Source organism: Diabrotica undecimpunctata, chromosome 3 (genome assembly GCF_040954645.1).
Source record: "Diabrotica undecimpunctata isolate CICGRU chromosome 3, icDiaUnde3, whole genome shotgun sequence".
In the NCBI taxonomy this organism is placed as follows: Eukaryota; Metazoa; Arthropoda; class Insecta; order Coleoptera; family Chrysomelidae; genus Diabrotica; species Diabrotica undecimpunctata.
In genome coordinates, this window is record NC_092805.1 from 156,022,594 (window position 1) to 156,034,858 (window position 12,265).

The 12,265-nt window shown below is 31.8% G+C and overlaps 1 protein-coding gene across 3 annotated transcripts in view; it reads right to left on the reverse strand.

Annotated features, from left to right (window-relative positions):
- Positions 1 to 12,265, reverse strand: part of Hipk (Homeodomain interacting protein kinase) — a 202,960-nt gene continuing 190,695 nt past the window's right edge. For all 3 annotated transcript variants that reach the window (XM_072527266.1, XM_072527267.1, XM_072527265.1), the window contains one exon: positions 1 to 12,265. This exon is cut by the window's right edge and continues 16,096 nt beyond it. The gene's annotated coding sequence lies outside the window, so the exon portion shown is untranslated.

Sequence of the window (12,265 nt, forward strand, 5' to 3'; positions counted from 1 at the left end):
TTAAGCCTTGAACAAGCTTTATTACTGCAAAAACACAATATAGATCGCAAAATCCAATAATGTGTGTCTACATCAGTAAAGTCAAGTACTTTTTCACAAAATGCAACATTAATTCATATAGAGAAAAACATACTAAAATATTTGATAAAACCCTATGCAAGCTTTTACAATTATAAATTTAATCTATGATACATGCAGATAGTCTATATTACATTAAGTTTACAAATATTCTTTCAGGCCAAATCACAATAATTAGTATCTAGTTTATTTTTCAAACATCGACAAATTATTTGTACGAATATTAATGAAAACATTTAGTTGAAAAAATGGGAGTTGACTGTTCATTCAGACGTAAGAAAGTCCAGTAAAATGAGTCCTTGAGTTTGATCAAGTATTTGGGGAGATTAGTTACTCTTGGTTGTATACTTTTAATAAAATTCATTCTCCAATAACAATACAAAAACTGATATGGGTTCTACCAGGAGTAATATTATGCAAAATATTTGTCACATGAAATATATATTGATTTATTGTCGTTCAGTGTTAATTCTAATAAAAATGCTTCGTGTGTATATATTCGTCAGCTTCGCAACAGCCAAATATACATATTTTATAGACACCAGTCGCCTTTTAGGCCATTTGGTGGATCTCTTTGACTTTCAAGTTTCACGAACGTATTTCGGTCCGGTAATTATATTTGATTTATGATTACTTATTTTCAGGCATACGCTTCTGTATGTTGGCCACATACAAACACAAAAGTTGGTAACAGCAACTCTGATTAAATAAATTAGAATGTCTTTCAGTATGAAATACATTGAAGATGTTGTTTAGCATAATCTAGTAATTTTAGTTCTCAAAATTTATTAGTTTACATAAAAGCGAGTCTCCATTGAAATACATATATGTACTCATACCTATCGTAAAATCGAAATCAAATTTATCAGTAAAGAGTGACTAATTTGACATATATGTTTTACTCTTTCATTAACTTCATAAGAGCATTTCGACAAACTGAATATTTTCTCATTCAATTTATCTATTTATTGTTTAGTTTCAAATGTTCACATAACAGTGATCTTAAATGTTTTCATCCGTGAACTTAATTTATCCGTTTATCTATTTAATTCTTGGTACTATATACGTTCATGCAACGAAAAGTCTCAAAATTGGTATTTTTAATAACTTGTATACTGAAATATTAGTAATTGATGCGGTGGAAGAACAAAATCTTTCAATATTACACAAAATGCAAAGTATTGTTACATGGAAAGAATCGAAACTTCTATGAGGATCCAGTACCGGCTTCGATGGTTTTCCAGAACGACGGATATTATATAAATACAGACGATTTAGATTTTTAAGACAGTCTAAAATGAATATCGAGTCGAGTTTTGAAATGTAACGCGCGTGTAGTCGGAAACAAATTTTGTAAATAAATGATATAAATTAGAATAGTTGTATTGTAAAATAAATAAGTGTAAATAAATATTAAATAAACTAAAGTGTTAAAATGTTTTAATAATAAATTAAAAAACATTTTAATCGTAAAAGATAATAAAAATATTTCAGTATTCAACGATACTCACCTTTAACATTATTTGAATACTATTGCCCTCTACAACTTTTAAATAACAATTCAATGAAGGATCCGGAACGGTAGGCCTAAAAATAAAATAGAACAAAGAAAAAATTCATTCTAAAAAAACAGGTTCATTCGTATAAACCTAATTAGGAAAGCGTAGAAGATTTTATGGATTAGAAACCATGTCCCTTACCATGAAGTTGATTAAAAAACTAAAAACAACACAAAGAGCAATTGAACGAGCTTGTAGTTTCACTGAGGGACAAGATTAGAATCACCGAAATAAGACGGAGAATAATAGTCAGGGGCATCGTAGAAGAGGTCCTAAAAATTAAATGGAGATTAGCTGGTTACATAGCCAGATACGATGATAACCGGAAAGGTGATCCCGAAGAACCCTGGAGTGGAGCCCAAAAGAGATGGAAAGAAGCAAATCAGACCTTAAATGAGATGGCAGATGACATAGGAACAGTGATGGCAAACCGTGGAAGAAATTGGTGCGCGACAGAGAAACATGAACGCAATTGGGAGAGAACTAATCAAGATTTGATGGATAAAGATTGATGAAGAGACAGAGACATTAATATCACATTAAAATAGATGTTCTTAACAGTTATTTTTTTACTGCACAAAGACCATCTTTACGCTGTGAAGACAGATCTAGTAGCTTGGATGACGATCAAGAGTCCACATCGAAAATCGTTCAAAAATACTAGACTAAAGACCTAGGTCTCTAAACGGATCAAGCTGGCAAATAAAGCTCTGACATACGATTATACCGGAACTAAGCGAATGGAGATTAAGTGTTGTAACCTTGAAATGTAACTGGACTATAACTGGATTATTATTCAGGTCTGCTATGGGAAACAATTAACAATAAATTACTAATGCGTGAAAACATATTCGCTATAAATGGGATCTTACCTTATAAGCCGGTCAAGCGGATGGGTACCACAAGAAAATCGCCCTCCAACCGAAGATAAAACAACGTGCGCTGAAGACTTAGCTCAGGATAGAAACTGCGTTGTGGTGATAAGGTTTAGTCACTACTATTTAAACGAGTTGCCTACTATGCGAATTCAGTCTAAGCGATGAAACCAGGTTTATATGTCTTCTATGAAGAAGATCCAAAGAAGAAAAAGTTCAAATAAGTGGTCTATTTGTAACGCAATAATTGATTTCAACACTGTTAAACTAACAATTTGTTTTCATCTTCAAATATGTGAATTTTTTACTTCTTTGTTAGTATTTTTACTTGCTTATATTGTATTAATTAATATCATTCACATTCAAAACACCAAAACCAATTTACTGGACTTTCCTTAATTCAGCAATTATTAAAATAACATTTCGATTGTTTTTCTACTGATGATTCGACTAATTCAATTTGCCACTAATAAACCATCAAATACAATAATTACTGCTACTTGTTGCTATTGTCATCGAAAAATTATCAAAACAATTTCATTTTCTAAAGACCTTCCTAGTGCTTTTACAACGAAACATCTCTACATCAATTGTATCACTCAAAATTGTCTGGACATTTTTAAAGTTTAAATCACATCACATCGTTTCTTTTCTATTCTATGCTTAGTCTCTTCCAATTTTTCAAGCTGTATATACATTTTGGGAAGTTTTTAAATGATTGATGGTAGTTTAAGGCATTTTTGGATTTATCGGTTATAATAGATGTCGGTTCAATGTGAGAACCCTAAAATGCGGCTAATTTTGGAAACAATAATAATTGAGTACTTGTCAAAATTAAGCCCATGGAAAGTGAAGAAACCAAGTAAGTAAACCAGCGTGAAATCAGTTTTACCACATGGAGCAGAATCATGGGAATATTAGCTGAAACTGTTTCTTTCCCAGATTGCAATCTTTATAAATATTTACGCTTTATATTCAAAACATTCTAGCCAAATAAAATCACAAATGAAGAACTGGGAAGTGATGAAGAAAAATGAAAATTACAATTCGAAAATGTAATTGGTAATGGATTGGTAATACAATTTTTTTCTCCACTGCGAGTTATATTATGTGCTATGTGATAATGATGATAATTAAAAACATACATGTTTTATAAAGATTATTGTTGTATTAATAGGTAGGTAATTACATGCAGAAATTGTACAAGATTTTCAAGTACTTTAACGCAAGGATTAAGAAGAAAATGTGAAGAACAAGGAAAATGACGTTTTAATATACCATAAGTATTCAACATACATTACATATAGTCAATAGTAGATCTTCTAGGGGGATTCTACCGGCATAGGAAAATCAATGCGTTAGAGAGAGAAGTACATTCGTTACATGTGTAAGAGTGAGAACGATATATTTATGTTAACGTCACATTACGTCGACGGAATCTACATTACCGACTGGCATAGTTCAACTATTATCCGCTAGTCGCCGCCAGAATCTACATTACCGACTGTCAGTTCAATTATTATCCGCTAGTCGTCAGCAGTGCAGCAGTCATCCGCTATTTTTAAATCAACATTAATTTACAAATTATTTTTGTCGTTCTGCTATGTTCCACAAGTTACCGCCAGTAATTCGCCATTTTTAAATCCAAATTAATTTAGACATTCCTGAATAAGTGGATAAAAAAACTACCTTGTTGGATGTCCATGGGCGATAAAATTCGTATATGCATATATGGACCGAAATATGTAAGTTGGAATAGACCTTGCCACTGGAACCGACAGCTTGTAGGTTTAAGTCCCACACATCAGAATACTTTTTTTGTTTCATACTAATTTGGGTTTTAAAAATGGCGGATGACTAGTGACGACTAGAGGATAATAGTTGAACTACAAAAATAATGTAATTTCCTTGATTTACTGGTGGCGACTTGTGGATAATAGTTGAACTATGATAGCCGGTAATGTAGATTCCTTCGTATAATAAATATATCGTTCTCACTCTTATAAATGTTATGAACGTACCTCTCTCTAACACATTGATTTCCATATGAAGGGTAGTACCTCTAGAACATCTATCAATGTATAACGTATTGTTCATATGGTGAATCCATCAATCCAGATTTGATTGTTTTACCTTTTTGCAGAAGTCATTTTAAGTAAATTTCTAGTCTATTCATACATTAAATGTTTAATATAGTGATCTTTATAGGTTGTTAAAATTGTAAATTATTCCCATTTTTATATTCTAAAATAAATACAAAAATGTCTCATTTTACCATCAAGCTTTTCAACTTCCACTATTATTTTGGTCCAACTAACAGTGGCAGGTTAATGATGCAGTCAGTATGTGCAGTCGAAATTTTTAACATTATCTTTCTGAAAATCCCGAGAGGATTCGGCAGGTTCAGAAAATATGAACGTTTACAAACAATCACACAAAATTATGTACCCTGCTAATGTTTACAAGTAGAAACTTTTTTGTTTGTCATATTTACTTATATTTTTATTACAAATTAGGTATTTCGAACGAAAATTGACGGTCAAGAGTTTACATGACATTAAAATTGCTTCTAGGTAAGTTAAAAAGGTTCAGATAAAAAATATATATGTAATAAAGTATGAACACAATTATTATAACAATCTATAATAGAGTACGAAATACATGAACGTCATGTGGTATTCTTTCTGACGACATCGATTTGCTGAAGGATCATAAAATGGCAATAGAGGGAATAGGAGGTAAGTCGAAATCAAACAGGTTTGGTGTTTACTTGCGGTTTTATTGCAAGCTGGATTGTGTCAGTCCACAAACCTGATAACATTATTATACTATATAGTTTTTTTTTGTAACTCCACAACTATAGACGGTAGAACATATTGGATTTAATCAGCGGTGATTCAGTTAGCTGCGTTTGGTTAGTTTTTCCATTAAGTGTCATCACAAGTTAGTTAAATATTAATTTACATTATATCAAGAAGCAATTTTAATTCAAGCTGCTTTTGGTACCAATCGTTTGCTGAAATTAACCAAATCATATACAAATTTGATATGACTTCAAATTTTTAACGGTCCTAAAATAAAGTTTTCACAGCTTTTGCTAATTTCTCCATTAGCAGTAATACAACACAAACGCATGCTTTAGGACCAATTCTAACTATCTGTTATCACTGCATTATATTCTTTACATCCTAAACTCCAAATATATGAAATATGTTTAAAAAGCATACATTTGAATTATATAGAACATTGCTCAGTGAAATTTTGAAAATTTTCAGTTCATTCCTCGCGATGTAAGCCTTTCTTATTTTGTAGTTGACTATAATGTACTTACCTCGCATTTCTTAACTGCACTCTCTTCCGTATTAATTATTTAATAAATAAAGGCAATTTTATCGATCTCCAAACTATTAGAGCGACTAGAAAACGTATCTATACTGAAGTACTGAAGCAATATAACGGATAATTAAACGTACTTGGTATTTGCTATCAAGCTGGTTAATAAATGTATGGCATACATATTGAAACCTAAAATGACGAGTTTTTTTTCTGTCAGAGCTTACAGTCAAGACTCCTAGGGCAATATCAAAGAGTGTAGACTTTTATGGCCGATATTTTACCAGGACTCTGCTACATCAATTACAACCATTAAACGATAGTTTCCTGAATTCAAACTGATTACTGTGGAAAGCCAAATGAGGCGTTTATTTTCGAAAACATCCAAAAACGCTCAAAATTATTATGAGAAACCACAAAATAAAGTTGCAGCAGATAGCTGATACTCTAAAATTACCAAAGGGTAGCGTTTTCACTATTATCGTTTATTCACACGAATGTTTGGGTATGAGAAAGCTGTTTTCCAAATGGCTGTCGTGTTTTCTCACACCAGAGCAAAAATAACAACGAACTGATGAGTCTCTGCACTGTTTGGACATGATTAATCGGAATAAGTCCGAGTTTTTGCGTCGGTATGTCACACTGGATGAAACATGGATGTGTCACTTCACTCCGGAATCAAATCGGTACTCGTTTAAGTAAACAGTACCCGGATTAAGCAAACAAGGACGCAACAAACCGACGGAAACGTTATGGCCTCTGTATTTATTGCAAAGAATTATTTGCATTGCCTATTTGAAACAGGAAGCAACAATCAACAGCGACTACTACATTGATTTATTGGAGCATTTGAAGATCGAAGTCGCAAAAAAAGGCCTTATTTGTTGGAGAAAAATTGTTGTTTCACCGATGAAAACAATGACAAAAATGCACAAATTGCTTCCGCATCCTCCGTATAGTCCAGATCTGGCTCCCAGCGACTACTACCATTTTTCTGATCTAAAAAAAATGTTCCGTGGCAAGAGATATCGCACCAAGGAGGAAGTAATTGGCAAAACTGAAGCTTATTTTTGAAGATATTTTACAAGGGCGGCATGAAAAATTAGAAAAGCAGAATAAAGACTAATTTTTGCAAAAAAAGGTTTTAATAGTCAGATATGAGTATTTTACATAGATGGTTACACGATATATGGATTAAATACAATATATGAAAACGATTGTTGAAATTAGAAACTTAACTAGAAAATGAATGGAAAGTATTAATGGAACAGACCAAGGCCTACCTATATTTATAATGGACAATTCTGATTTGTCGATAAAATTACTAATTTGCATGCAGCAATGAACAATAACGAGTGTCTTAGATAGATAGCTACACTATAAAGGTGGACCCTACAAAAAGATATTTAAACGGTTGTTAATTAGAAGCTTAAGAGCAAAAGCTAGAAAGAGAAATGGAGCTAATTAAACAAGACAAGACGCAACTAGGGCTGTGAAGCCAATGTTGATAATCAAAAATTTTGACTGGGTGCTAAATTAATAATGTATACATTCAGTAATGAGCAAATAAACAGTAATTATCGCTATTATAGTGTTTCCTTTTATACAGCTAGCGCAGCTTTGGGATTATAGCGGGGTAGTCTTGCTATATCTTGGGTCTACAAAGCAACAGGGCCAGTGATACGCTTCAACCGCCAATATTAGCCCTGGTTTTACCCAAGATGCTCATTTTATTCAGCTTTATGGCTGAATCTTGCGGCTTATCAACAATAAATGAGTCACTTAGATATATGGTTACACTACATGCATCTAATTCAGATTTATCTATTAAGCATCCGGCTGCATCATTATTTGTCACTACTACTTTACCTGTGAATATAACCTTAAATTTTTTGATTCTTTATACCGTTTAGTTGAAATTTTTACAATCGGTTGTTGTTTTTCTATAAATTGGTTTTATGCCATCATTTTTCTTCAGTGGCAAATACCTATTAATCCTTTTAGTTTTCAGTAATTTTAATAACACTATTGACTAATAGTATAAAGAAAATCAACGTCATTCCAATTACTTATTTCATTCTGACTTCAAAATATTCGTCGAAACACAAAATATTATTAATTATTTCTGGTAGACTTGGTAAACAGTTTTTTTTTACGCAAATGATAGAAAACATTAGTGGGTTAGTTTGCATTGTTCAGGTTAGTTATTATTTTTAGAAATGAAAATGCCGTCGTTGGTGCCGAGAATTGAACTCGAGCGCTCTGGCTTAGGCCAGTATCTTAACCGCTGAGCTACGGCTGCCAATTCAGGTTAGTTAACTACAGAGTTAACGAAACAACTTTTATTGTTATACATATAAACAACTTTAGGGGGTAAAACCCCCTAAAGGTTCCTTTGGGTAGTTCTTGTCTCTTATTTCTTCACATCTCGCTTAACTAATTTTTTTTTGTTCAATCAGCCTAATTATCTATTTCGTAGTATTCTTCTGGGGATTATACTTTTTGTATTGATATTTTTCAATCTACTTAAGCAATGTTTTCCAGTTTGCTTCAGTTTTTTGTATTTTATTAGTCACTTATATTTACCTTCTCTTGTATAATTTTTTTATGTAAATATTTTATTCACTGTTCATCAGTTTTCATTTTTTTCTCGATTGTTTAAAATTGTTTTTAAATAATTGGCAATCACTTGATGAAACTTCCTGTTCAATAATGTAACATAAAATAAAACGCTGTTTTTAATTTCCACAGAATATAGTCAACTTGACATAATTCGCTGCTACATCAGCTTCATCAACAGAATGACAAGTTTGCACTACCTTTACCAAACTTTACTTTAATTAACACAATATCAGTATAACTAGCTTCAAAACTTGGTCAGAACAATCTGACACTCGCCATCCTTGTCAAACCAATGGCTTTAAACGCTAGGTCTCTTTCAATTTATCTTTGATACTTAGTCTGGCAGCTCTTTGTGACCATTTTTCTTCAGACAACCTTGTATTATATTTAAAAAAAATAGCTTTAATTTGATATACAAAAAAATGCATATACGTCATGAGCAGCGTATTTTATTTAAAAAATAATTTAACGAAACTCTTGTTCAAAAATTAATTACCATTAATTTAATCAAAACTACTTCCGGCCAATTTTTGACTAGCAACCTGATATCAATGTATTCTCCTATTCTTAAATATATATGGACAATGTGAGTTTTATTACCTACGTTATGAAGGTAGTGATTTTGCAGTGGGTAACCTTGTATTATAACGGCTATTTAGTTTCAGGATGAAAAAACGTTGTCTTAGATATACAGATTGTTGATGAACAAAAATATATACTTCTGAGGACTTTGGTCATTAAGCAAAAGGTGTCAAGCTGACTAAATTCTAAGGATATTAAAAACACTTTACTAAATTCACCGTCTTACGTTTTATCATACATTTTTTCATTACTTTCTACATTTTTCTAGTTTGTATATTTATAGAGTAGATCTAGTAGATTTATTCATCAACTGTGACTTCTCTTCTTTTCCTCAATTTAATTTCTAATTATATTCGACTAAAACTGTTTTTCAGTCTGTTATGACTACCACATTATCAGCAATTGCATCTACGTATATGTTTACACTTTTTAGCTTTTATTTTGTTTACGTACGTTAAAAAGTTCTCTCTCTTCGTTGGATTCTGATACCCTATTTTTGTGATTATCAATATTTAAGCTGTATACAACGTATACGTTTCTTGACGCCAGTTGGTTGTCTTCTTTTAAATATTGAACATCTTTTTTATACAATGGTTAGCAGTGTTAGTAAAACGTTTTGCAGTTAAACTGGTTCAGAAAGATAGTGGAAAATAAGAAGCGTGAATTCCTATGAAAGTTTCTTTCTCGAGAGCTCAGACATAGCCACTAAAGTCAGCAAGACCGAGTAGAAGCTAAGGTAATCCTCAGATTTTGTCAAAAACAAAACGCGATGAAGCTCAGCATGGACCGAAAACAGTCCAGCGCAGAGGTATGGCATCTACTGAATTATCACATAGGTTACTTCAGGTGGTAGGGTGAAAATTCTTCTCTCTCTTCAACAGTGGAGCCATAACTTCTCAGAAATTTTGTATATACCTATGTCATTTGCCACAATAAAAAAAATTATTTAGAAACAAACGTTATCGCATTAATATTCAAGATGAATACAATTAAAATAATCGTTACTACGTTACTATGTGAAATTCGATAGTTGATAAACTATTGGAATACTTGAAACAAATGATAAAATGTACCGAATCGGAATTTATTATCCATATAGACATTTGAAACAAATACAAAGAATTATGCGCAATGAAAATATTAACCGAAGATTTGAACAGATATAAATTTTCGCTTTAATGGATAAAACCTTTCGTTATCTTCATCAGAAATGAAAACAATTTCTGACCTTGAGGTCCAAAGATGGTCAAACCGATGATAAAAGAAATTTCTCAATTTTTGTTTTGAAAGTAGATTCTTTGCTTATATTCGTATTTTCTATTCAAGAGGTTAGTACATGTTATTGAATATTAGTAACAAAACCTCAAAATTTCACTGATGCGCGATTAAATATTTTGATTAGTGTAATAAGTATATAAACGTTTCTACAGATTGTCTAATTTAAACGGGAAAATTCGAATTTGAATGTGCAAACACTGGTAGACAAACTTTTAATTTAAACATTTTGTTTATTGAAAACAGCTATATGACTGACATACATTACATTATGCTTAGTAAATACAGCAGTGTTATTATATTAATAAAGGGTAATGATTCTTTTATTATTTGTACTTAAAGAAATACACCAACACTGAATAGTATATTTAACGAGTTTCTATTCAAACATTCTTATCACTCGTACAAAACTTTAGGTATGTACAAAAATTTCAAGATTTTTTTGTAAATGACATTTCGGAAGTGCTGTTTTGCAATTAAAGTTTAAAATTTATATTCTTATTTTTTCCTACTCATTCCGTTCCACGTGATCAGCGACAATAGTAATGTTTCTTTCCATACTCCAGTCGCTGGCATATGAGAGACTGATTAACAGTTATCTGACAGTATTATTATTGTTATCAACATAAAATTTTTGTAGATTTTGATATTCAAGAATTGAACTGTATTTTTTATGTGTAGTAACTCTGGTCTTTTATGAACGCGAAACGTAAATATCACACGTAAATGCTTTGTCTAATTTTTAAATAAGTCAAGTATGAATATTGATAATTAGTATGTATTTGTAAGTATAAAACGTCAACATCAGTAATTGTTAGTTGCAGAATGTTACATATTTATTATCACAGTATTTAAATGACATTTATTGCTACACAAACTTCTTTAGTGTGTGGCTTAAATAGAAGGAGCTAAATATGTAAACAAGGGCAGGTAAAAGCATTAGTCACTGGACTATTGTTCAGGTCTGTGGTGTAGAGCGGTGGCTTGCCTTAATAGTCTGTCAAGTTAATAGCAAACTTTCATCCCTAGCTTTTTGTGTAATTGCAATTAAGGCGTTTCATTTTTCTAGCCCTAGTGTTGTACCAAGACGTGACTACACTATCTTGTATACTGTTTTTATTACGTCTAAGTTGCCGTACTAAAGTTCCCATGTCATTAATTTTGTTTGTGTGAGATTATATTAAAAGAACGTAATTTTTCTCATGAAGATATCTGCGTATTGTAGACCCAGCAGCACTTTCTTGTCCCCAAGTACCTAATAAAAACATCTATATTACCCTAAATTAGTCTGGCAATAGGGTATAAAACACACAAATATACAGATTTCAAATCATTGTTAGTTTTGGTGTTGCGATATCTGGAGACGTTAAAATTTGTTTTTTTTTATATGGTTGTGTGATTGAGAACTCGCATTTAAGCGGTAAGCCTGGTTATTCTTGTGACAAATCATAAAATATACAAAGATTTTCGTATCATTTAGAGCTCTTTTGCTGGGGTTGGAATTCAGTGGCCGTGTTCATCCATATGTCACCACTTATGCATAGCCAGGCTATGTACTGAGCCGCCTTTGTTATGATTTCTTTACCTTCTGCTTATCGCTTCGTTTCTCCTGCGAGAATATTAGGAGCGACTATTAGATATTAAGCGACTTCGACCTTTTCGGGGTCCTACCTGAGACCACAATATACGGCCTCCAGAGATTAACGACTTTTACAGAGTGTTTAAATATTTTATATACACTATTTTTGTTAAATTTTATGGTCGATTAGGGAAGTTTGTACAATTCATCTTATGATTGAATTAGTACTAGTTTCTATTATCGAGAAGATAGGCATTTTTTGTTATTGTGAGTATATTATGTGAAACATTTAACGATAAAATTTTTTGCATATATTTGAATTAAAGATATATTGATATAATTGAGTTAGAGAATTTTATGTG